Source organism: Mustela nigripes, chromosome 1 (genome assembly GCF_022355385.1).
Source record: "Mustela nigripes isolate SB6536 chromosome 1, MUSNIG.SB6536, whole genome shotgun sequence".
NCBI classification, from domain to species: domain Eukaryota; kingdom Metazoa; phylum Chordata; class Mammalia; order Carnivora; family Mustelidae; genus Mustela; species Mustela nigripes.
The window spans coordinates 174,068,778-174,073,728 of record NC_081557.1 but is presented as its reverse complement, the minus strand read 5'-3'; positions in this window follow the sequence as shown (position 1 = coordinate 174,073,728).

The window sequence follows — 4,951 nt, the reverse complement described above, 5'->3', positions numbered from 1 at the left end:
GGAAGAACCAAGCCAAGGGTTTGCTTTGTCTTGATTTCATAGCTGGATATAAAAGAGACTTGTTGGAAAACTCTTCTAATTTAAAGATCTTATTATTCCTAGCCTCACTTCATGATGTGATATGAGAAGGCAATGCTATATCTTTTATATTCACATTTGTTTCTAATATTTAAAAAGCTAAGCCAGGAAGTAAGACAATTTTAGTAGGGTAGTTTTAAAACATGAGTTTTAATACCAAATAATTGTTCTAGTGATGATGCTTATGACGATATATGGTGCTTCTTTTGGAAATTTGCCACAGAAACATGTCATGACACAGGTCCGTAGAGACAAACCCTCAGGGGGCAGTTAGGCTCCCAAGACTATGGAAAACCTCAATTGGTGGGGTGATCCCGTAAACGGGTGACCCTAATTGTTTATTTGGAGAGGCATGGATGGCGAGACAGTCCACTAGCCGCAGCTTTGAGTAAGCGCAGTACAGCGAACAACTGAGCCCTCTATTTAGCTGAATCGAGCAGCCACCCGTACACAGGACGCGAGACACGTTTAGCAGGAGCTTCTGGGTCCCCACACACATCCGCAGCATGTCATACACGGGGGGAATTCCGTCTACCATTTGTAACCTATACTCAGGCTCTCCCTTCCTCCTGCGAGCAGACCTTATTTTACACTAAATCGGTGCAATGATTTTCGACGGCGCCCAATCTCTCTTCGCGGTTACGGATGATCTTTCTGCCTCATTTCGCGCTGGATGTCGCGCAGCAGCTTCCACAGCCCGTGGGCGGAGGCCCAGCCGTCCTTTCCCCTCCTCTGTAAGAATGAGAATTACAGGGTTGAGGCCGCTGCTTCTGCAGTGGGGATTAGAGTCGCTCTTGTATTTTTTCCATTTCCTGTCCACGTTGTGACCACAGACAGGAGGAGCTCGGTCTGCATCGAGCGGGCTGGTGGGCGGCTGAGCAGCCATTCCCTCTCTGGTTGCTCTCTGGTGGCGAACGTTTCAAACAAGGCCAAGGAGACGTTCTTCCAATGACAGCCCCACACCGCCAGAGTTGCTAGATCTTTCCAGTGCCTGCGAGTGCGCTGCGCGTGTTTACCTAAGGGCTGAGAGGTGCGACGGTCTGTCCTGTCCTCTTTGGAAACTTCGCTTCGACGCCGTCAGGGTTCCCGCACTGGTTGATTTATTCGTTCTGAACTGCCCCAGGCCTTGTTACCGGACTAATTTTTCCTTCACCAGATTTTAAATAAATCCAGCTGAGGGCCAACAAGGAGGAAAAAAAGCAGCAGAGAGACGGTCTGTTAACTGCTGGGCCCACCGCGGGACCCTGGCCCAGGCTCAGCGGAGGCGGTAGTGGGGAGCAGGGTTGAGGAGCCCGAAGTCCCGCTGCACCTGAGCAGGGGTCGGGTGGGCGCCCTCCCGGGCCGAGCCTTGCAGGCCGGGCTGAGGCGAGGGCAGCAGGCGGCCTTGTCCCGCAGAAAGCGAGCGTCCAGTCGGTCCTTCCCTGAGTTTAGCCCGATTACGCATGAAGGACATCTGGGCCCGAGGCCCGCTGTAGCTGCGCACACCAGCCGATCCAGGGGGCAGTGGCTCCTGGCTGCGGCAGGCCAGACCTGCGGGAGAGGCTGGGAGCTGTGAGCCCCCCACCCGCCTCGCCCTCCGCTTGCAGTTCGCCTGGTGCACCCCCTGCATTGCACAGCCTTGGGCAGGTTGTGACTTCTGGGCACCGACACCTGGAACCCGTTAAAAGCGCCTCCTCCTCGTGCTCGGCCTCCCCCCGCCCCTCGCACCCCCTCGGCACTAGGGCTCCCAGGCGAGCTTTGAATGTATTAATTAAATAAAGCAGGCAGCCCTTGAATCGAACCGATGCAGGGCGCTCCCGGGAGCGTGAAAGTCCTGGCCTCCGAATCTGCAAAAGAAAATGTGTGAAAAGAGAATTAGTGAAATTAGGTTAGACCAATAAAACGTGAGGGCTCCGGCACCCCCCCTTCCCGCTCCCCCAGCCTGGGGCTAGAAGGGCTATCTGGTCTGATCTATTGTTTCCCTCCCAGGCAGGGGGTTCATTGTGTGATAAATAATTCCCCTTCCATTTTATTCCTTAAAAAAGGGGGGTATTTGCATAATCACTGCTTTGATGTGGCCAGAATTCGGAGGCTTGGTCTCCCCAAGTCTACTATTGGTAGCGAAGCAACAAAGCTCGATCCAGATCTTTCACTTCGCTAACAGTGTGTGGGGCAAATTGTCGGAACCGCAGCGTTAAGCTCTTTTTTTTAAAGGATCCATTTTAATGATGAAACCTAAGGAATGTCAAAAAATGGGGAGTGAAAACCGAGGGTTCTCACCCCCCCTACTTCTCCCTGTCCTTTAGGGTTCATTGTTTTCGGCAGTTTTTCCTCAAAGCCTTTGGGTGTGTGTGTTGGGGGGATGCACCTTCCTTAGGGCCGCCCCCACGTGGCACGCAGTGGGCACCCGCAAGGTCCGCCCGGGTAGGGAGGAGCGAGGACTGCAGGAGGGGTTCTCTTGCACTCCCCCACCCCACTTCCACGGTTTTCTTTTCTCAGTTTGGTTTATCCAGCCTGGATGAGCTCCTCTTACGGAGGACGCTGAAGTGAGTTTGCTCTTTAGTCCCCGAATCGAATCCGAGGGGGTCTCCTGGGAACGCAACTTGGGGGCAGTTTCAGATGGTCCCCGATGGGAGAGAGGAGCAAAGAAATTCAGTCATCCGGAAAGCAGAACGGGAAAGCCGGTGCGGCCGAAGCTATTATTTCCCTGCAAGGTGGCGTGAGTTGGGAGGATGGAGTGGGAAAGGGTCCTGATGGTGTGTGCACTACAACAAACTACAACTCCCCCCACCACCCCTCCCCTTGGTGCCAGGGCTGGAGGAGGAGGGAGGGCGATGGGAGTGCTCCTGTCTGCCTTCGCTCTCACCCGCCTTCTCCAGCAGCTCAAAGCGCAAAGAGGGGAAAGTCAACTTGGATTATTGACTAGGAACACCCGGTGAAAGGCTCGGGCTCCCTGAGCACCCGGACAGGCGCCAGCTCTGCGCTCCAGCCTGGGTAGGTCTCACCTGCGGGAGAGACGCTCAGCCTCCTGGGATCTGAGCGCTGGAATCTAGCAGGGGTGGGGGTGGGGAATGCAGGCGGGAAAGTGGGATATGCAGAGCTTTCCTCTCCCTCTTTAGCCCCCGCCTCTCACCGAGCTGACTCCTCGCCATTTTTCAGGTGTTCTACAAGCTTTTGGACGCAGAGCTTCATCGGTGGTTAGCTCATCATCAATTCTCTTTTTACTTATTTTTCCCTTTTACTTTTCAAGACTGTAACTGTGTAAGCATTAGGATTTCATGTCAAGATTCTCACGAAACAAAAATCGTATTACTTAAGAAGGAAAAGGACTTAGGATCTAAGTAAGTAAGGTTCCTGCCCAAAGAAGCATACTTTTAACTTTGATTGGACTTTGGGGAAAGTGCTTTAGATTCACGTTCGATGGTACCCTCTGTAGATAGAGGTGTACATTGAATTCCAGGGATGTAGGAAATCAAGATAGAAAAAGTTAAATTTATTTCAAGGACCCATCTCTGAGGGAGGCCGTTTGGACTGTAACCCGGGTTTCAAAAATTCAGAAACGAGTGTATTTCTTCTCTGATCACGTTGAATTACAGAGCAGGCGGGGTCACCAACATCTTTCTTCATCTCTCCTTTCTTTCTGATGATTCCATCATCACCTTCTCTCCTTTCTCTTCACTCCAGTGCCTGGAGGCATACCTGGAGATGTTCAACCCTGGAGTAAAGAATCAAAACTTTCACCTATTTTATTTGATCTAGAAACAATGAAGTGAAAGTGCTGGAGTCCATGTAAAATGGAAACTGGAACCTTCAACAGAAGCAGAGAGGACTCAGGCTGGTTTCCATGGCAGCAGCTTGCAATAAAGCCTAATTCCTTGTGACAAAGAGGTCATCTTCCTTTTCAAACGTGTTTATGATCCCTTTGTGCATTGTATTTTGGCATAAAAGCTTCTCCGCATGGTCAGGGCTCTGCGGGCAGTTCTATGACTCTCAAGGGGGTTTATTGCCTCCTTGGTCTAAGAAAAGCAGAAAGAAACCCAACTAGTGCCAGTGTGACAAAAGAGTAACCCCACAGGCTTGCTGTTGCTTTCTCTCTGTAATACATAAATCTTGGTATGCACTGAATAATTAAAAATGAGGGATTCTGGGTATAACTTGAATTTGATTTTGTGTTTTTCAACCTTTTGTATCTACTGAAACACCACATCCAAACAAATACAAGGAAACTCATCGAGTGTGAGGATATGGTTCATTTTTTTCTTGACTTGCTTTCCAGATAATTTCAGAAAAGAAATCAAATGCTGCTAAAACCTTGAACATACCTTTGGAACTATGTGGAGGAAAGTCTAGCCATAACTTTAGATAAGTATGGTATTAATGCATTCATTCTTCTTTTCATATCACAGTGCCTAGAACATGATCAAAGAAATTTTAAAAAAATCAAACGAATTTTATTTTCTTTAACTCTCAAACTGCCATGGCAGGAACTTGGAAATAGACAAGGAGGAAGACATGATTTTGCTGGTGGAGCAGTAAAACATCCTGATGCCCTGAGTTCAAACCTAGTGTTTCTCTTGAGTTGGAAGAAAATGAGTCACCATGTCCAATGCAGTGGATATGTGCACAGGCAAGCCTTTACTGAGCTCTTGTTGGCATTTGCAAAAGAAATTCCTATCCTTTTCAGGGGAACTGAAGAGTCCATCCAACAATGTCTTCAGTCTGGGAAGTTCAGAAAGAGTTCAGTAAAAAATGAGGTGGTTTTTGTTTTTGCTTTTTGTGTGTGTGTGTGTGATCAAATAATTTTAAAAAGGCTTCATTCAGTTCTACTTGAGTAAAACTGTTCTAGAAATGTAGACTATTCTGCTCTCCTATACTGGGGAGAGATTTCTGGACT